Source organism: Chiloscyllium plagiosum, unplaced genomic scaffold, assembly GCF_037043375.1.
Source record: "Chiloscyllium plagiosum isolate Xiang-an unplaced genomic scaffold, Cpla_swu_hap1 HiC_scaffold_16, whole genome shotgun sequence".
NCBI classification, from domain to species: Eukaryota; Metazoa; Chordata; class Chondrichthyes; order Orectolobiformes; family Hemiscylliidae; genus Chiloscyllium; species Chiloscyllium plagiosum.
In genome coordinates, this window is record NW_028270154.1 from 6,107,359 (window position 1) to 6,130,096 (window position 22,738).

At 42.1% G+C, this 22,738-nt stretch overlaps 1 long non-coding RNA gene across 2 annotated transcripts in view; it reads right to left on the reverse strand.

The window, feature by feature from the left end:
• The window catches only part of LOC122556875 (uncharacterized), a 191,304-nt gene that overhangs the window by 75,662 nt on the left and 92,904 nt on the right, over positions 1–22,738 (reverse strand). For both annotated transcript variants that reach the window (XR_015759629.1, XR_006313679.2), the window contains exon 2: positions 17,128–17,255. This is a non-coding gene — a long non-coding RNA (uncharacterized LOC122556875). The remainder of the gene's footprint in view (positions 1–17,127; positions 17,256–22,738) is intronic.

Below are 22,738 nucleotides of genomic sequence, written 5' to 3' on the forward strand. Positions count from 1 at the left end.
TATAATGGTCATTACATTATCTCAATGCTTCCCTCCAGCCTCACAACCCTTCACAATGTCTGCTAATTTAAACCAGCCACACAGAAAGGTTCATCTCATGCTGCTGTTAAAATTTGAGAGGCAAAGAACTATCCTAGAGGTCACTATTTAAAGTAAAAATTCACAATTTTATTCTTTAAGGCCAACAGAGAATATTAAAACCAACAACTAATTACAACTCCTTTTTCTTAAACCTATCTTTTACCTCCCTCTCTACAATACTGTTCCAATAAAAAGTCCTGATCAAGATATACAAAAAAACAACTTGTTTCAAAAAACCAGTCACCTTTGTTGATTCTCCTTTGTAGACTTTTCTCTGCACATTTTCTCTAGGTTGGTTTCAAAGTTCTGCTCCGCAAACGTCTCATGGACAGGTACCTTTCAAAGAGCTCTTCAACTAACAGTCTATGCTTGTGGATGTCCTTGGCAATTCTCCTTCTAACTGTTCAAAATGTCCGGTTTTTAGATACCAAAACATCAGATTATTTCATTGGTTTTAATATTATCAAAATACTAAATTCAAATTTGATTGGATTTTGGTATCTTTGGGGCATAATTTAAATTGATTGGCCAAATTTGAATTCGTTTTTGTTTCATGGCAACTCAACTGCTGCTATTTGTTTCCCAAGTGTTACAATCTTATTTTTTTCAGGCCTTTGTGTGCTTTGTCAGTCCTTGCTAGCTTTTCAACTCTTTTAAAGATACAGTACACCTCTACAACTTCATAACAATGCATTCCTCTAGTTCTGGTCTCAAGCCTATACCTAACTATAATTATAAAAGAGCTTAGATAATGTAAATAAGAAATAAAGCTCTCCCCATTAGCTGATGCTTCAAGGGCCAGGGGATACAAGCTCAAGATTTTGGGGAGGAGATTCGAGGGAATTGTGAGGAAGACCTTATTTTTATGCAGCAAATGATATTGATATGGAACATATCCTCCATGAAGGTGGTAGATACAAAAACAGTGAATGATTTTGGAAGGAAATTGGGCTGGCATTTGGCACAGGCATGGGCATGGTGTGCCAATTGACCCTTTCCATGCCATAAATGGCCCTATGGTTCCTTCATAGGGCCATAAGCTTTCCGTTGCATTGGTCCCAAGTTCTGAAATTGCTTGCCTACCTCTCATAAAGTCATAGAGTCACACAGTGTGGAAACAGACCCTTCAGACCAACTCATCCATGCTGACCAGGTTTCCCAGATGAACCTAGTCCAATTGCCTGTATCTATATCCCTTGAAACGTTTCCTATTCATGTAACTGTCCAAATGTCTTTAAAATGTTGCACCCATACCTGCATCTATCACTTCTTCTGGCAGTTCATTCCATATACTCACTACCCTCTGTATAGAAAAGTTGTTCCTTAGGTCCTTTTTAAATCTTTCATCCCCCCCCCCCCCCCCCCCACTTCCCTACACCCCCCCCCCCCTCCCCCCGCCCCCACTGCCCACCCGCTATTCTTTGCCTCCTTCAAAATTGTTCTGAGATTTCAACTCTTTAACCAAGCCATTAACCATCGGTCCTCATGTCTCCTTAGGTGACTCAGGGCCATGTTTTGTGCCGTAATGTTATTGCAAAGTAGCTTGAGCTGTTTTATTACATTAACAGCACGATAAGTTATTGTTGTTGAAAGTGGAACCAAGTCATTCCTGGTGCGGCCTGGGAAGGCACTGGGTTACGTTGACTCTGGGAAGTGCAGGGACAATTGGGAATAGGGAAACTTGAGGCAGTGGATGATGAGAGTGAAGACAAATGAAGATACAGGTGTCGGAAATGTAGATATTCCACGTGCCATTGGGCATAGTTAACATAGAAACATTTTGGATATAATTCCACAGTTTAGAAACATCAGTCAGCAACTTTGAGTCAAGAATCCAGTTCCATATTTGTACCAACAAAATACAATTCTGCACCAAGAGGGTAGGAGAGGTTTGGGACTCTCTTCCACAAATGACAGTGGATGCTGGAATTGTTATTCATTTTTAATCTGAAATAGGCACTTTTTTTTGTTAAGCAAAGTTTTTAAGGGATATGGACCAAAGGCCACTATATGAGGTTAGGTCACAAATCAACCATGATCTTGTTTCTGAGGGAGATAGATTTTTGATCATTAATGGAATCAAGGGTTATAAGGAAAGAATAGGAAAGTGGACATGAGGAGTGTTGGATCTGCCATAATCTTATTGAATAACAGAGGAGTCGAATGGCCTATTACTGTTCCTATTCCTCATGGTCTTCTGATTTCAAGAGGCTGAATGTCTCCTCCTGTATTTTTATTCCTATGTAACTGTTGTCCTTGAATGGTTTAGACAACTGTGTCTCAGTAGGTTTTGAATGGTGATGATGGTTTTGCAATCATTGCATCCTAGCCTTGCTATAAAAATTCACAGTTAAGTAATAATGAATGGAAATTTGTGGATTATTTCTGATCATTGTAATATGGTATTATAATCAGCCACTTAGCCCAGACAATAAGGCATAGATTCTCAATCATTATTACATCAAGGTAATGCCTCAGAGCATTTGTCATTATTGTTTAATAAAAATAACTTGGATCATCCATCATTCTTTAATAAATATACACGCTTCATAACAACTCTAATATATGAAACTCTTAAATAGACAGGTGCTGGAAGATTGTCTGTTTAACTCTGAGTGCTGTTTCAAGAGTTTGGTCTCAGGATACCTTGGATAGTAATTGATGTTCTGTGGCACGGAGAATTGAACTGCACAGTTTGTCCTGCACCTGTGCTACAATGTAGAATTTCACTTTTTCTTTTTTGAAGCAAGATGTGGAGATGCCGGTGTTGGACTGGGGTGGACAAAGTCAGAAGTCACATGACACCAGGTTATAGTCCAATAGGTTTATTTGAAATCACAAGCTTTCAAAGCGCTGCTCCTTCATCAGGTGAAATCTTCACCTCACCTGATGAACGACAGCACTCTGAAAGTTTGTGATTTCAAATAAACCTTTTGCACTATAACCTGGTGTCATGTGACTTTTTTATGAGGCAGTAACACATGCGCAATCGAGACTTCCTGATATCCAATTCTACTTCCTCCAGTCTTCAACATTGCATTTCAATATCATTCACTAGTTCCTTGAAATTTTCTCTCCTCCTTCACTACCATTATCGGCTCCTTCCCTTCCATTATTATTCAACTTTCTTGTCCTTTGTCAGATTCTTCCTTTTAACCCATGTTTTATTCCATGTCTTACAGACAGCGCAAGGCAAATTGCAGGTGGGAAACCCACAATTTCAGGCAATGCATTCATGGACTATGTTTTGAACATATAAGTGACATTTTTTACCACTTATGGGGGTTTTGTTATTTAAACAGATTTATCAAAGCTACTTCCTATGGCTTTTCTGAGAGTAGGTCCACACCATTTAGGGAAAGTGATACGAAGCCACAGAAAAATCTGTTTAACACTACAAGTATAAAAGCAATAGATATGTGTTGTGAGGATGGTGTGAAGAGGTGTCATGGGGGTTTAAATAGGTTGAGCACCAAGGTAATAGCACAACAAATGGAATACAATCTGTGCAGAGTTGTGAGGTTATCAACACAGTAGGTAGCATATCGGTCCTTCTTTAATGGTGAGAGATTGGGAATCGATCATGCCTAAAGAAACACTAGTGTGGAAGTTTGTGTTCACGAATCACTGAAATTTGACATGCAGTTGCAGCAGGCAATTCAGAAGACAAATGTCATGTCGGTCTTTATCGCACAAGAATTTGAGGACAGGAGTGAATAGGTTGAGCTTCAGTTATGGAGACTCTTGGTGCGACCACCCCTAGAGGATTAGCTGCTCTTTGGATGGTTGGTGTGGACTCAGTGGACCTAGGGGCCTGGTTCCACACTGTGGGAATTCTAAACCCTAGCAAATACAAGCCTAGTCTATCCAAACCTTTATCACAAGCATCTGGAATGCAGTGCCTGGGAGGATAGTTGAAGTAGGGAACTTCACAACCTTTAAGCGGTACTTAGATGTTCACTAGAAATGCCATTCAATACTATCGGTGTAGTATTCGACAGTAGGACGAGAAAAGATTTGGTGATATACGAGTGAGACTATACGCAGATGAGTGGAAGGGCCCCTTCAATATGATTCTATCAGCTGCCTATTAAAAATTGTCCTCAAAATCTTATCTGAACAGCTTCCAAAATATTTATAGCCTGCCTTAATAAGATGGTCAATATTGTATGTAGTTCACCAGATACAGTCTCCCTGGTGTAGCCGAAATGAAACCTTCCTATTTTTCAGTTCAAATCCCCTCCTCATCCCAAATACAGTGAAGAAGGCTCAACAGAAATGAAAAAATATGAAAGATTAAAGTGCACAGTGACTGGTGGTGACCGTAGTGACACCAAGCAGTTTGTTTTCTTGGTGGTTGAATGCTGGATAATCGATGGCTGACTGTGAGAATCACCGTGGTAATTGAATCAAGAGTGTTCAGGAGACATCATAAATCACTGGGGCTTCATTCACTTGGTTTTGAACCTGAACAAAATCCTCTCCGTTAAATCATCACCCTTTGTCTCTGCCAGTCTTTGTATGTTCCTTGCAGTATCCATTAGGTAATGTCCCATTTACGCTGAATCGTTTACAGGTTTTGCCTGCCATTTTCTTCAGCAATATAGTGTGATTGATGTCACCATATTACAGCACAGATACAGATGATCTCAAGTCTAACAGGGGAGAGCTATTGACCTCACTTTTGGGTTTTCTTAGTGGGAGCTGATTCCTCAGACTTTTGCAAAGTTTATACGGATAATCTGTCATATGGAACAAAACCAGTCATTTGAGATGTGGAGAGCGCTACAATTGAGGTCTCTTCATGTTCAATAATTATTCAGAGTCACAGAGGGTTGACAGTGAATAGTAAACAATTCATTATTAGTCACAGAGTTATCGAGTTGTACAGCACGGAAACAGACCCTTCAGTCCAATCAGTCCATGCTGAATTTGATCCCAAACTCAACTAGTCCCACCTGCCTGCACCTGGCCCATATCCCTCCAAACCTTTCCTACTCAGTATTTAACCAAATGTCTTTTAAATGTGTAACTGTGTCCACATTAACCACTTCCTTATGTGAACCACCCTCTATGTAAAAAAATTGCCCCCAAGTCTTTTTTTAATCTCTCTCCTCCTACCTTAAAAATATGGTCCCTCATCTTGAAATCCCCCATCCTAGGGAAAATACAACTACGATTAACTCTATCTATATCCCTCATTATTTTATAACCTTCCATAAGGTCACCTCTCAACTTCCTCTCAACACTCCAGTGAGAAAAGTCCCAGCCTATCCAACCTTTCTTTTTAACTCAAACCTTCCACACCTGGCAACATCCTGGTAAATCTCTTCTGAACCCTCTCCAGCTTAGTAATATCCTTTCCAGAATTGGGTGACCAGAACTGAACACAGTATTCTAGGACAGGCCTCTCCAATGTCCTGTATATGATCACGGATATTTGACAGGGTATTTGGGGACCATCTCCCTCTGGCTATAAATAGAGAGAAGTAAAACACACTGGATACAAAAGCTGGACCCTGTCACACTGCAAGGTGATAGTGGGCTGAAGGCACTGCCATGGAGTTGACCACAAAATCAATGCTGTCAAGAATAGGTTCCATGCTCTGCCCAATGCCACGTACCAAGCTGTAATCAGTCACCTCTATGTTACCTGATAATGGAAATGGGCTATCTGTCAGGGTTACCAACGCGCTCTGAAATACCTTCAGCACTTGCCTCAATGTTGCTGCATTTAAGTTCCCTTTTAAGTCTATGAGTTGGGTTTCACTGTCTTCCACTGGTGGATTTAAATACAGAGCAACACACCTGTGTAGGGCAAGCTTCCAAATAGATGGGATTAACATTTAAAAATCAGCATTAGAAGTTACTTTGCAGTAAGAACTGAACACAAGCTGCATTGTTTTTGATAACAGGACCAAACTAACTTACCAGCATATCATCATGAATTTCCTTCACGGCAGTGTGAAGTTGCTGAATAGAATTATACACATTTTTAAACAATCAATAATTTGCAGAATTTTACAATTAAACTAGCACTAAAAATGCATTACCTGTTCAGTTGTGTAACAACAAAATCCGATAAGGGAAATTCTAGACTCCAAGTCTCATTATCTTACTGGATGCAATACCTTGACTAAATAGATTGACCAATGTAAGATTAATTTATATCTTCATTTTCAAAAAGAAATTCAAGCCAACATTCCTTCTAAAGTTCACAGTGAGCCATGTGGTCAGAGTGAGAGAGATTTCCCCAGAGTGAGACTGATGCAAAGTGAATAACTGGTAAATTGGGTCAATGTGAAAATTTGGGCCAGAGGGAGAAATAAGTTTTATTTAGGTTTTATGATTAGAAATATAATCTCCAAAGAGAGATGTGAGTGGGAGAGGAAAAAAAGCATAGATTGAGAGTCCCAACTGTAGTATGACCAACGGCAGTGTGACATCATGAGTACTGGGTAAGCAGCTGTTTGGTGAGTAGGTTTGGTCAGAAATTCCAATCATTAGAGTGAAATTTGGGCATTTATTTTGCATTTAAGTTTCTGGGATGTTTTCCCTCATTTTCTGAATAACGTCTCATTACATTTTCATGATAAGTCCATATTTATTCTGAGGGTAACAAATAGTTCTTTTAGAGATACATGATGGGAGGTCAGGATGGCCAAGTGGAGTGTACATCCTACTGTACATGTCATGTGTCCCAGACAAATAAATCTGCAAGAAGTCTTTCCTTCTGCAAAAGCTTATGCTCCAGGTTTCAGAACATGAGCAGTGGCTGGAGTCACTGTTGTATATTTGCAAAGCAATGGACTATGCGAATGGTATGTAGAGGGAGGTGACCATACTGAAAATTAGAGATGTACACATAGAGAGGGAATGGGTGACTACCAATCAGTTGAAAGAAACAGACAGGAAGTGTAGGAGACCTGAGTCAATGGTACTTCACAATTACTTAGGAAACTTATGAGGGCAATTGAAACATATTGTAACATATAACATCATTCAAACAAATAAGATTCCCAAGGGGCTGGACAGGTTAAAGAGCCTAGTACCAGAGGGCATAATCTCAGAATAAAAGGGGCAATTTCAGATTGAGATGAGGCGGGATTTCTTCTCTCAGAGGGTTGTGAGTCTTTGGAACTCCTTACCACAGAGAGAGCTGTGAGGGCAGAGTCCTTGTGTATACTTAAGGCTGAGATAAATAGATTCTTGAACAGGAGGGGAATCAAGGGTTACAGGGAAAGGACAGGAAAGTGGACATAAGGAGTGTCAGATCAACCATGATCCTAGACTTCTGTTCCTAGTTCTCATGGTATGATGATTTGATGACGGGTCCTCAGGAGGATGCAGCTACTGCCAAGTCCATGGTTTCACAGGTAGAATCAGCTATACAGGGGGTGGGCAGAAAAATGTAAAAGAATTAGTTAAAGAAGATACCATAGTCAAGGGTTGAGAGAGACATTTCGGTAGCAGTAAACATGACTTCAGGATGGTATGCTGCTTTTCTGATGACAGGATCAAGGGCGTCACAGAGCGGTTGCAAGGCATCATTCTTGGGGAGGGAGAGTTCACCAGAGGACATGGTCTACATTGGTACCACCGATGTAAGTAGGAAGCAGAATGAGGTCCTGAAAGCAGATCTCAGGTACATAGAAAGACAATTAAAAAGCAGGAGCTCAAGCAGTAACCCTGGGACTGGTCCCAATGCAGTGGCAGTGCTCTAGTGAGTATACAAACAGGAGAATAGATCATTTGAATTCATGGATGGAAAAGCGACAGGGGACCGAGCAATCTCTGAGGATTTGAGACCGATTCAGGGGCAGGTGGGACTTGTACAAGTCAGATGTTATTATCTTCATTACTTAGCAAACAAACATCGGGGAAAGTGAGGACTGCAGATGCTGGAGATCAGAGTCGAGAGTGTGGTGCTGGAAAAACACAGCAGGTCAGGCAGCATCTGAGGAGCAGGGGGATCGATGTTTTGGGCATAAGCCCTTCATCAGGAATCCCCTATCAATAACTCCTGCCAATTTCTGCCAGCCATTGCTCCACCTCAGCAGATTCTGCGTATTGGTTTCCAATCCTCCTTCACTCATATACTGATCACACCACTCATTATCAACATAACTCTACCTCCTTTTCCATTTTGTCTATCCTTCACAAACATCAAGTATCCTTGAGTATTCAGTCACCAGTCCTGATCACCATGCAGCCATAATTTCGGGAATGGCAGTTGGGTCATACCGATATATCTCTAATTGTGACTGTAGATTGTCCACCTTGTTGCAAATGCTGCAAACCTAACACATTTGATGCCTGAGTTTCTCTTGTCTTCTTGTCTCCTTTTTTGACATCCAATTCCAAACTTACCTCTTTCCAATCTGGGATTCCATTCAGGTTCCCCTTATACTTCCAGAAACTTCCCCTAACGAGTTAGTTTAAACCCATCCAACAACACTAACAGATCTCATTGAGAAAACATCACTCATAGACCCTTTAAAATGGAACCTGCAGTTTGAGTAAATTTTAGAACCTAAATTTAAGAGTTAAATTGACATTTCATAGTAAAAGTTCACAGCAAACTACTGAACTCGGTATTCAAAGAACCTTATGCATCCCAGAACCTAGTGTTAGCATGAATTCCTATGTAAGTAGGAGGCATTGTCAAATAAAATCATTGGAATGCAGATTTTGTCACCTTGCTATAGGAAGGCTGTTATAAATCTGGCAAGAGCACAGAAGAAATTTACAAGCATGTTGCAAGGACTCTAGGGACTGAGTTGTAAGGAGAGGTTGGACAAGCTTAAATTTGTTTCTTTGGAGCGTGGGAGACTGAGCGATGGTTTGGGGAGGGTGGGAGGGGAATCTTATAGAAGTGTGTAAGATCATGAGAGGCACGGATAGGGTGAATGCATTCAGTCTTTTTCCCAGGAATCCTGATGAAGGGACTGTGCCTGAAACGTCGATTCTCCTGCTCCTCGGATACTGCCTGACCTACTGCGCTTTCCCAGGGGTTATTCATAGGTCCATGTATAATAGTAAAGCAACATGATATAAACTAGGCAGTAAGAGAAGTGTATAGCATGTGCAACACAGTTATCATGGGTGACTTCTATCTACATGGAGACTGGATGTCGACACGCAATCTGTGAAGGACAACTTAAATATGAAGGCTGATAAAGTTTCCAGAAATATCAGTAATTCTCAGGATTGTGAGGTTCTTAGAATACAATGAAGGTGGACAAAGAAACTGATAAGGAAAAGGAGAATAGAATATGAATTGCAATCCAACAAAGAAAAATATAAAAACAGATAGTAAAAGCTTCTATAGTTACATAAAAGGGGCATGTTTGGCTTGAACAAATGTGCAACCAATAAAGTCAGAAGCAGGGAAATAATAATGAGGGGTAGAGAAATGGCAGAGAATCAAAATGATTACTTTGTGTCTGTTTTGAATAAGAAAGGTACAAGAAATCTACCAGAAGAAGATATTAATGTGACGAGGCAGTTGAACAAAATTAACATTATAAAGGAGATTATATTAGACAAATTAATGGGGCTGAAAGTTAACATAAACAGCATGGGGCTTTACAGATGACAAATGCATCTGACAAAAGGGCTGCACTTTGAAAGCATGTTTGATTTCGAATTAACCTGTTGGACTAGAACCTGGTGTCTTTTGACTTCTGATCTTGCCCACCCCAGTCCAACACCAGCCCCTCCACTCCATGGGACAAGCATAGAATGGTCACACAGTCCAAAAGCTTGTCTTGATGAACTTTTTCCATAGAAAGACAGACCTGGGAAAACGCTCACATTCTTGAAATTAAATGCTCAGACAGCAAAGGTTCAGAAAGAAAACTCAATTATTCATCATCAGTTCTGAACAAATGTCACTGCATTGAGACATTAACTGTTAGAACAAGAGAAAGTGAGGACTGCAGATGCTGGAGATCAGAGCTGAAAAATGTGTTGCTGGAAAAGCGCAGCAGGTCAGGCAGCATCCAAGGAGCAGGAGAATCGACCTTTCGGGCATAAGCCCGATTCCTGAAGAAGGACTTATGCCCGAAATGTCGAATCTCCTGCTCCTTGGATGCTCATTAACCGTTAGAATGACCATGTTAACAGATGAGAGGCTTAACAAACAATCAAGGTATTTTGCAATGTATAATTTCAGTTCGTCACACTGTAAACTATTCCTTTAACCTCTGCTTACAATTGTGTCCTCCACAACCACCTGATGAAGGAACGGTGCTCCGAAAGCTAGTGCTTCCAATTAAACCTGTTGGACTATAACCTGGTGTTGTGTGCTTTTTAAGTTTGTACACCCCAGTCCAATAGCAACATCTCCAAATCATAGAGATTAACTGTTTGTCTCCTCAACATTCTTTGGTCTTGCTTCTTACTGGGCTTTGTCAAATCAAGTATTTGTCCAGATCCCGAGTTGAGAGATTGAACAATGTGATGAACAAGAGGATGGCCAGAATGAGGGTACGGCCAATCTGAGATATTGGAGGGAACCTGAACCTGGATCCGGAGGAAGTAGGGGAGGTCCTTAATGAATACCTTGCTTCAGTATTTACTAGTGCTATAATGGATTGATGTTAGGAAGGAGTATATGCTGAAAATATTGAAAAACATAAAGATAGATAAATTCCCTGGGCCAGATGGAATAGACCCTGGATTACTACAGGAGGCAATGGAAGAGATTGCTGTACCTTTGGCAATGATCTTTGTGTCCTCACTGTCCACTGGAGTAGTGCCAGGTGATTGGAGTTTGGCAAATGTTATTCCCTTGTCCAAGAAAGGGAATAGGGATAACCCTGGGAATTACAGACACGTCACTCTTACGTCAGTGGTGAGCAAATTATTGGAGATGATTCTGAGAGACAGGGTTTCTGATGAGTTGGAAAACCATAGTTTGATTAGAGATAGTCAGCATGACTTTGTGAGGGGCAGATCATGCCTCACAAACCTAATTGAATTCTTTGAGGATGTGACAAAACTCATTGATGAAGAAAAAGCAGTAGATGTGGAGTATATGGATTTTAATAAGGCATTTGAAAAGGTTTCTCATCATAGGCTTTTTCAGAAAGTAAGGAAGCATGGGATACACGGAATTCTGGCTGTTTGGATACACAATTGGCTGGCCCATAGAAGACAGAGGGTGGTGGTAGATGGAAAGTATTCAGCCTGGAGCTCGGTGACCAGTGGTGTTCCACAGGGATCTGTTCTGGGACCTCGGCTCTTTGTGATTTTTATAAATGACTTGGATGAAGAAGTGGAAGGGTGAGTTAGTACGTTTGCCTATGACACAAAGGTCGGTGGAGTTGTGGACAGTGTGGAGGGCTGTTGTAGGTTGCAATGGGACATTGACAGGATGCAGAGCCAGGCTGAGAAGTGACAGATGGAATTGAATCTGGAAAAGTGTGAAGTGATTCATTTTGGAAGGTCAAATCTGAATGCAGGATTCAGGGTTAAAGGTAGGATTCTTGACCGTAGGGATGAACAGAGGGATCTTGGGATCCATGTCCATAAATCTCTCAAAGTTGCCACCCAAGTTGATAGTGTTGTTAAGAAGGTGTATGGTATGTTGACTTTCATTAACAGGGGAATTAAGTTCAAAAGCCACGAGGTTATGCTGCAGCTCTATAGAGCCCTGGTTAGACCACACTTGTAATATTGTGTTCTGTTCTGGTTGCCTCATTATAAGAAAGATGTGGAAGCTTTAGGGACAGTTCAGAGGAGATTAATCAGGATGCCACCTGTGCTGGAGAAAGGCTGAGGGAGCTACAGCTTTTCTCATCGGAGAAAGAAGAATGAGAGGTGACTTGATGGAGGTGTACAAGATGATGAGAGGCGTAGACAGAGTGGATAGCGAGAGACTTTTTCCCCAGGGCAGAAATAGCTGTCACGAGGGAGCATAATTTTAAGGTGATTGGAGGAAGGTTACGGGGAGATGTCAGAGGTAGGTTCTTTACACAGAGAGTGGTGGGTGCTATGAATGCACTGCCAGCAGTCATAGTCGAGTCAAATTCATTAGGAACATTTAAGCAAGTCTTGGATAGGTATATGGACGGTAATAAAATGAAATATATGTAGGTAGTCTGATCTCAGAGTAGGATGAAAGGCCAGCACAACATTGAGGGCCGAAGGGCCTGTACTGTGCTGTACAGTTCTATGTTCAATGTCCTAACTATCCAGATGTTTTAAAAGTAATGTTTCCTTATTAAAACCTCAAGTGGATAGCATTGTCACTACCCTTAGGACGTGTTTGGTTGTAGGAAAACATAAAGTCACCATTGTCCCACTCTCTCGTTAGAGAGAGACAACTGATGGTGGTTTAACCTGAAGGTCACAATACTTCAGACAAGGGTTAAGTTGAGAAAAGGGGATCTTCGTAGTAACCTCAGCTGATGAGGGAATTAAACTCGTGTTGTCATCATGTGACCATCATGTGACAGAAGTGACCATCCAGCCAACTGAGCAAACCGCCACTCCGTGTGGTTATAAGGGATGGGAGTCAACTCTAAAATGGAACTTGCATTTATTTTTCATGAACTCAAGATGTCCAAAGCCATCTCATAACCAGTTCTGACTCAGAGTCCCTGGTACAGCATAAAAGATGTGATAACTAGTTTGTACAGAGAAAGGTCCAGGAGATAGTAATGAGCTGGGTGATGCGGCAATTTGCCGTAGTCCACAAGGGACCAAAGGCATTTCTTTTCTTCAATGGGAGGTGTGTTATTGGTTAGGTTGCAGGGTACAGTCCCACATTACAACTCGGGTAAAGCAAGGAAATGTGCTTCCACTGAGTACCACAGCTAGTACAGCGATGCAATCTGCAATGGTGGTTTCATTCTGCTGCACATGCACTCTCGTTATCTCATCAGCAGAGGTAACCAAGCTCCACCTGAAGATAGGTGTTTACTTAAAACTAAACTCAGTGGTTAGCACTGCTGCCTCACAGAAGCAGGGACCCAGTCTCGGATGACTGTCTGTGTGGAGTTTGCACATTCTCCCCTCCTCGGATGCTGCCTGAACTGCTGTGCTTTTCCAGGACCACTCTACTCCAGGATCTGGTTTCCAGCATCTGCAGTCATTGTTCTTACCTACATTTTCCGCAGTCCACATGGGTTTCCTCCGGGTGCTCCGGTTTCCTGCATCATTCCAAAGATGTGCAAGTTAGCTGGATTGACCATGCTAAATTCCCCACAGTGTTTAGGGATATGCAGGTTAGGTGGGTTAGCGATGGTAAATGTGAGGTTATGGTGATCAACTGGTACCATCAGCACAAAAGATTGTCAAAAGAACCTTTATCCACAGTGAATGAATCTATTTGGAACATATTTTCGGGTGGTCTCAGATTCAATACATCAATTACAAAAGCGAATTTGATAAATATTTAAAGAAGAAAAGGTTGTAGGGATTTGTGGAAGGAGTCATTCAGCAAGATTAAATAGATTTCTCTTTGATGAAAGCAACAGGAGAGTCAAATGGCCTTGATCTGCATTATACGAGTGTCCAATATTCCAATTCTAGGAGGAGGAGCAGGAGTTACAAAGGCTAAGTGAGAGTATTTTCAAAACAGCTGCAGTGTATTTAATTCTGTGTATTTAAATCTCGATTCAAAATAATCCTCAGCAGTTAACGGGTCTGAAGAATAGTTTGTACAAAATGGCAGGATGGAAATTCAGTCTTTGCTCTTCAACGAACAGTCCAAGATCAGTTTTTCCTGCAATGATTTCTTGTTTAAAAGACAATGCCATTGAAGTCTCTTCCAGATTGCATCTCAACTGAGATAAAAAATCTTTTTATACAAACAGATTCAGCCTTTGGGAGCCACTCTGATGAGTAAAATGTCACTGGCCAAAGTGTACAGCTCTAAGTCACAAAGTGCTGGGTTCAAGTCTCACTCCAACAACTTAGACTCTGTCAGGGGTGTCAGCTTTCAGATTCATTGTTCAATTGGAGTCCTGTCTACTCACTCAGGTTAATGGTAAAGATCACGTGCCATTCAGCAGAGAGAGCCAGTTGACTGGACAGCTGGTTTGCAAGATAGAGTGACATCAACAGCACAGGTTCAGTGCCTGTACCAGCTGAGGTAACCACAAAAGGCCTGTCTTCTCAACTTCTCCCCTCGCTAAAGGCGTGGTGATCTTTGGGTTAAACCACCACCAGTCACCCTTTTCTAATGAGCGAGCAGGACTATGGTAACTTTATCTTTTTATTCTTAAGATAAACAGAGGCATTCTCCTTGATGTCGTTGTTGACATACACCCTACAATTTGCACTGCAAAACATTGTCATTAGCAGAAGCTGGGCTGCTCTTTGCAAATGGAAAACAAAATGTGCAGGGGAAATTCAATGGTTCAATTGGTTAAAAACGAGATTGCCAATGGCTGGATGAAAGTTCACGATCAGGATCTCTGAGCTTTAACATTGGCTAGATACATGCTCATTATGAAGTTAGTTGACCGGAATTGAAGCCCGCTTCCCAATTAGTTTCTCCATCGGTAAGCGATACATGCCTTCAGATTCATGACCACAACGACAGTGTGCAGCAAGAGAAGTTGTCATCTGGTTGGTTTTGGAGTGAGTTGGTGTTGTTTGTCTTCTTTGGGGGCAGTGTCGAAGCCAGGCTGTGATTGTGTTTGGGCATTGGTAGTCTAAGCTGCATGGGACATGGAGGTTGGCTATTGGAGGAAGGCTGGAGAACAATGACCACAGATCAAAAAGATCGTCAAATGTTAGAAGGGTCACTGGGACAAGGTGCAAGATCTAGAGTCATTCCAACCACAGAGAAAGAACTATAAAACATAGACATATAACTCTACAAGTTAAAACTCTAAACCCTTTATAAAGCCCATCTATGTACAGATTCAGACAGACACAAAGTAATGAAAAAAAAGGTTATTATGGAAGAAAAGAAAAAAACAGATTAGGAAAAGAGCTCAATAGCATCCATTTCAACCCATCCCTGACCAGAACAGATGAACATTAATTTGTATAGCACCTTTATTATTGCGAAACATTCCAAAGAGTTTCTCAAGAACATCATCAGACAAATTTGATACAGAACCCTTCAAGAAAACATTAAGACAGGCGACCAAAAACTTGGCGAGAGAAGTAATTTTCAAACTGTGTAATAAGGACAGAATGATAGCGAGATGAAGATGAGGACATTTAGGGACAGATTCCAAATGTCCAGGAAGCCCAGTATAGCAGAGCAATGGACATGTAGAAAGCCAGTTGAAGGAATGCACAGATCTCAAATGGTCATATATTTTGATTATTGGTTTGACCTACACTAATATTTCAATGAAAAGATTCATTGTTATTTACTTATTGAACGTAAAATATAAGATTTACTCGCCTAACCTTCCCCTCTGAACATCAATAAGATGGAAAAGAGTTGTTAGAATTTCACATGCATGTTGTAAACATTTCAGGAAGATATTTCCTCTAAGGTAAAGGAAGAGGCTGAGATTGTCAAAGGGTAGAGAAGGGTTAAGCAATACAACGATATGTTTGTCTCTAATAAATTACAGTGCATTATTGATTGAATATATTCCTTGTAAATTTCTCAGTGTACAAACTATCCAATTGTACATCAGAGATCTGGAAGCTTTCATGCATTTTTAATTATTTTGCAAATCAATTTCAAATTAAAATTCATGATGGTTATGGTACAGCAGTAAGCAATTTGTTCTCCAAACTTAGTCTAATTGGCATTTTTGAAAATTCTTGTCTAATCATTCCCTTCTGATTCCATTGTATTAAATAAATGACAAGTATGGGCAGGGTGTGTGAGTAAATATCTGTCAAACTAGCCCTCCTCCAACACACTCCCATAACTCACAGTTAAATTAGTCTGTCATCAATTATTAATGGCAGATGGGAGATGATTCATCCAAGAGAGGTTAACTTTCTGGGTAAGTGCCTGATTTGATTCTGGTCCTGGGCTAATTAATGACATGTGACTGTTCTGAACTTCTGTGAGAGCGAAAAAAAACCTTAAAAAAATTACCTTGCAATGTAGAATCATAGAATTTGCAGTTTTGGTCGCCATACTATAGGAAGAATGTGGAGGCACTGGAACGGGTGCAGAGGAGGTTTACCAGGATGTTGCCTGGTATGGTAGGAAGATCGTATGAGGAAAAGCTGAGGCACTTGGGGCTGTTTTCATTGGAGAAAAGAAGGTTTAGGGGTGACTTGATAGAGGTGTACAAGATGATTAGGGGTTTAGATAGGGTTGACCATGAGAACCTTTTTCCACGAATGGAGTCAGCTATTACGAGGGGGCATAGCTTTAAATTAAGGGGTGGTAGATATAGGACAGATGTTAGGGATAGATTCTTTACTCAGTGAGTCGTGAGTTCATGGAATGCCCTGCCAGTAGCAGTGGCGGACTCTCCCTCTTTATGGGCAGTTAAACGGGCATTGGATAGGCATATGGAGGATAGTGGGCTAGTGTATGTTAGGTGGGCTTGGATCGGCGCAACATCGAGGGCCAAAGGGCCTGTATTGCACTGTATTTTTTCTATGTTTCTTCTATGTTTCTAATCCCTACAGTGTGGAAGCAGGCCATTCACCCCATCAAGTCCACACCAACCCTTTTTACCTAGACCCATCCCATCCCTGTGACCCTGCATTTCCCGTAGCTAACCCACCGAGCCTGCACATCCCTGGATACTACGGGCAGTTTAGCATGGCCAATCCACCCTAACTTACACATCTTTGGACTGTGGGAGGAAACCCACGCAGATACGTGGAGAATGTGCAAACTCCACACAGACAGTTGCCCAAGGCTGGAATTGAACCTGGATGCCTGTGAAATAACAGTATTAATGACTGTGCTGCCCTCGTAGAGATACCTTGCATGCAGTGAATTTATGGTTGTCCTACAAGGATGCAAAAGGAAACCGCAGCAAACATTTTGCATCATATAATAACCCAAACTCATAACCACTTCCATCTAGAAGGACAAGGGCAGCAGATAAATGGGAACATCATCACTAGCAAGTTCCCCTCCAAGCCACTCACCATCTTCACTTGGAAATATATCACCATTCCTTCAGTATTGCTGGGTCAAAATCCTGGAATTCCCTCCTAATGCTTTGTGAGACTGCAGTGGTTCGAAAAGACAGCTCGCCACCAACTTCTGAAGGCAACTAGAGATGGACAATAAATGTTGACTCAGTTAGCGATAACCGTAAACCATAAGACATAGGAGAAGAATTTGGGCTAATCGGCACACCACGTCTATTCGCCATTCAATCATGGCTGATAAGTTTCTCGACCCCATTCTCCCGCTTTCTCCATTAAAACCTTGGCCCCTTGACAATAAAGGTCTACCTATTTATCTATCTCAGTCTTAAATATACTCAATGACCTGGCCTCCACAGCCTTCTGTGGCAATGGATTCCATCGATTACACCCCCCCTCGGGCTGAAGGAGTTTCTCCTTATCTCTGTTCTGTAGGGTCTTCCCTTTAAGGCTATGTCCTCAGGTCCTAGTGTCTCCTGCCAATGGAAACACCTTCCCAATGTCCACTCCATTCAGGCCATTCAGTATCCTGTAAGTTTCAATTAGATCCCCTCTCATCCTGCTAAACTCCAGCGAGTATTGACCCAGAGTCCTCAAATACTCCTCATTTATTAAGCCTTTCACTCCTGGGATCATTCTCATGATCCTCCTCTGGACCTGCTCCAGGGCCAATACATCCTTTCTGAGGTATGGGGCCCAACATTGCTCACAATACTCGAAATGTAGTTGACCAGAGCTTTATAAAACCTCAGAATGACATCCCTGCTTTTATATTGTAGTCCTCTCAAAGTAAATCCAACATTGCATTTGCCTTCCTAACTCCTGACTCAACCTGCAACTTTACCTTAAGAGAATCCTGGACTAGAACTCCTGAGTCTCCTTGCACTTCAGATGTCTGAATTTTCTCCCCACTTAGAAAATAGTCCATGCCTCTCTTCTTCCTAACAAAGTGCATGACCTCACACTTTCCCACGTTGTATTCCATTTGCCACTTCTTTGCCCACTCTCCTAATCTGTCTAAATCATTCTGCAGTCTCCCTGTCTCCTCACTACTATCTGCCCTTCCACCCCTCTTTGTATCATCTCCAAACTTAGCCAGAATGCCGTCAGTTCCTTCATCTGGATCATTAATGTATAAAGTGAAAACACTAATGTATAAAGGGTCCCAACACTGACCCTTGTGGAACACCACTAATCACCAGCTGCCATCCTGAGCAGGGCCCTTTTATCCCCACACTCTGCTTTCTGCCAGACAGCCAAGTTTCTATCCATGCTAGCACCTTGCCTCTGACACCACGGGCAGCCTCCTGTGTGGCACCTTGTCAAAAGCCTTCTGGAAGTCCAAGTAGATAACATCCACTGACTCTCCTTGATCTATCCTAATTGTTAACACCTCAAAGAATTCCAACAGATTTGTCAGGAATGACCTTCTCTTGATGAAACCATGCTGACTTTGCCTCATTTTGCCATACAATTCCAAGTATTCAGAAATCTCACCCTTTACAATGGACCCAATTTTGAAATTTTTGACTCAATTTCACAATTTTGCTGCTGCAGCTAGTCTCCTTTGTTTCTCACATGTACTTTTCAAAAGGTCTAAAATGTAGATGTAGGTCCAACAATGATATTATATATTAATTGTCCAAATAATGCGCCTTCACTCCTCTATGGAACTTAATTCATACAATAAAACTGTTCCAATCCAAACTACTGGAGCCAAAATACCTCCTTTTGCAGTGTAATAATTTGGTGATTCTGTGGAAATAGTATCTTTTAACCAAACTTCCTGTGTTCCAAATAATTCTACCACTCCCTAGTGTGAATTTTTGTGTTGGATGTGAAGTCTTATGGAACGATGTCAAACTGACAGCTTGAGTGTGAGCGGTAAGAGCTGATTCTTTAAAGACCGATAATTTGTCGAGCTAATTGTGTGCCTCCTTTCCTTTGCTCTCACTTTCGGCAATACACCATTATGACTGTGTAGAGCTTGCAGTGCAGTCTCTACACACTACACAATGAGAGAAGGCGGGATTATCCTGCCTCTGGTGCAGACGTGAAATGTGTTCTTTTAAAGAAAGCACAATTCACTTATCAATCAAAACATTCACCGAAAGCTCTTTGAAATAATCTCCAAGACAATCGCTTGTTGCCAGACAGCAGGAAATGAACATCTGATGACTGCATTGACATTTACTACAGAAATAAATCTTTAAAGTTGACACACAATACAATCGGCTATCTCAAATGAATGAGAACAATGACAGGGGGAGAGGGACAAAATCTTTGAAGACAGCAACAGATTTTGTGCATGAGAAGCTGATTAGAATTGTTCTTGGCACCAACAATCCATTCGGGCTATTGTCGGGGAGTGCTCTATCCCTGAAAAAATTTGTAACGTGTAAAATAGCAAGCCTTGGAAAAAGACGCTGGAGAGTCAGAGTCGCATAGTGTGGTGCTGGAAAAGCACAGCAAGTCAGGCAGGATGCAAGGAGCAGGAGAGTCAACATTTCAGGCATAAGCCCTTCATCAGGAATGTAGAGGGGGATGGGGACTGAGAGATAAATATGGGGGTAGGGATGGGGTAGGGAGGTGAGAAGTTTGGGGTGGTGATAGGGCAGGGAAGATGACCTGGAGGGCACAGTGGGACAGAGACTCACTGAGACTTGACTTGCTTCACACATTTCTGATTTGAAGGTGCTGGTGTTGGACTGGGGTGTACAAAGTTAAAAATCACATAATGCCAGGTTATAGTCCAACAGGTTTATTTGGAAGCACTAGCTTTCAGAGCATTGCTCCTTCGTCAGTTGGTTGTGGAGCAAAAAGTAAGACACAGACTTTATAGCAACAGGATTGCAGTGTCATGGATGTAATATTAAACAAATTTAGCTTAAGTCTTTCATCTTTTAGGATGACCATGTTAGTACGGTCCAGCGAGAGTGAGCCGGGGGCAGCTGGGAAGGTAAATCTGAATATAAAATACTTACCTCATGAACCAGCAGAGAAAAGGCTGAACAGGAGTAGATGTGGACACAGGGACTGCTGGGTAAGTGAGCTAATATATTCAGGCAATGTCTAAACCCGAACACTACACGTGTACCATCTCCCACCCATCCTTCTCCTCTAACCAAAAAAAGCTCTGCATGGAGGGTGGTGAGGTAAGGATTTTTTAATCTCTTTTGGCAATTTCGAACAGAGGGAATGGAGGCTAGGGGAGTTGCATGCTCCTCTAGCAGGTTGTTGGAGGTAAGGGTCACCACTGGTGCCCCTGCTGACTTCACCTGCGATATGTGCACCCAACTCCAGCTCCTCACAGACTGTGTTAGGGAACTGGAGCTTGGAGCTGGATGAATGTTAGATCATTCAGGAGGCTAAAGGGGATGATAGTGAGGAGTTATAGGGAGGTAGTCTCACGTAAGTTACAGGATGAAGGTAGCTGGGTGACCGTCAGAAGAGGGAAAGAGACTAGGCAGGCAGTGCAGGGACCCTCTGTGGCCTATCCCCTCAATAATAAGTATACCGCTTTGGATACTGTTGGGGGGAGCGACATATCAGGGGAAAGCCACAGCAGCCAGGTTTCTGGCACTGAGCCTGGCTCTGTGGCTCAGAAGGGAAGGGGACAGAATTGGAGAATGACACTGATAGGAGATTCAATAATGAGAGGAACAGACAGGATATTCTGTGTTCGCAAGTGAGACTCCCAGATGAGATGTTGCCTCCTGGGTGCCAGGGCCAGGGATGTCTCGGATCGAGTCAATAAGATTCTTAAGGGGGAGGGGGAGGAGGAGCAGCCAGAAGTCTTGGTACACATTGATACCAATGACATAGGTAGGAAAGGATTAAGGACCTGAAAGGAGAAAATAGGGAGTTAGGTTGGAAGCTAAAAGGCAGAACGAGCAGAGTAGTAATCTCAGGATTAATCCCGGTGCCATGGGCTAGGGAGGCTAGGAATAGAGACCAAGTGTAGATGCTAATGTGGCTCTAGAGCTGGTATAGGAGGGAGGGCTTCAGATATAGAGTCATAGAGATGTACAGCATGGAAACAGACCATTCGGTCCAACCCATCCATACCGACCAGATATCCTAACCAAATCTAGTCCCATCTGCCATCACCCAACCCATATCTCTCCAAACCTTTCCTATTCATATACCCATCCAAATGCCTCTTAAATGTTGCAATTGTACCAGCCTCCACCACATCCTCTGGCATCTCATTCCATACATGTACCACCCTCTGCATGAAAAAGTTACCCCTTATCTCCCTTTTATATCATTCCCCTCTCACCCTAAACCTATTCCCTCTAGTTCTGGACTCCCTGACCCCAGGGAAAAGACTTTGTCTATTTATCCTATCCATGTCCCTCATAATGTTGTAAACATCTATAAGGTCACCCCTCAGCCTCTGACACTCCAGGGAAAACAGTGCCAGCCTGTTCAGCCTCTCCCTATAGCTCAAATCCTTCTGGGGAAGGTGGGACCTGTACAAGAAGAACGGGTTGCACCTGAACTGGAAGGGCCCCAATATCCTGGGCGGGAGGTTTGCTAGAGCTCTTCAGGAGAGTTTAAACTGGATTGGCAGGGGGATGGGAACCAGAGCTACAGGTCAGAGGATGGGGCAACAGGTGAACAGGTGGATACAGAATGCAGAGAGTCTGTGAGGAACGATAACAATTGATATGGCAAAGTTGCAGTCAGTTTGATGGGTTGAAGTGTTCTCTATTTTATCACAAGAAGTGTCAGGAATAAGGGTGATGAGCTGAGAGCATGGATCAGTACTTGGAGCTATGATGTTGGGGTCATTATTGAGACTTGGATATCACAGGGACAGGAATGATTGTTGGATGTTCTGGGGTTTAGATGTTTCAAAAGGAAAAGGGAGGGAGGTAAAAGAGATGGGGGAGTGGCATTACTAATCAGGGATAGTATAAGAGCTGCAGAAAGAGAGGTCATCGAGGAGGGTTTGTCGACTGAGTCAGTATGGGTGGAAGTCAGAAACAGGAAAGGAGCAGTTGCTTTATTGGAAGTTTTCTACAGGCCCCTCAAGAGCAACAGAGACATGGACAAGCAGATTGGAAGGCAGATTTTGGAAAAGTGCAAAAGTAATAGGGTTGTTGTCATGGGTGATTTCAACTTCCCTAAAATTGGTTGGAACTTCCTTCATTCAAATAGTTTGAATGTAGCAGATGTTGTCAGGTGTATCCAGGAAGTCCTCAACATGTACATTGGCCAAATAAAGGGGAGGCCATATTGGATTTGATATTGGCAACGAAACATGCCAGGTGTCAAATCTCTTGATGGGGGAGCATTTTGGTGATAGCGATCACAACTCTCTGGCCTTTGTTACAGTTATGGAGAGGGATAGGAGCAGACAGCATAGGTAAGTATTTAATTGGGGGAGGGGGAATTACAATGCTGTTAGGCAGGAACTGTGGAGCATAAATTGAGAACAGATATTCTCAGGGAAATGCACAACAGAAATCTGAAGGTTCTTTCAGGAGCATTTGCTGGTAGTGCTAGACAGTTTGTCCCAGTGAAGCAAGAAAGAGATGTTAGAGTGAAGGAACCTTAAGTGACAAGAGATGTCACTTCCTCTAGCCAAGAGGAAGAAGGA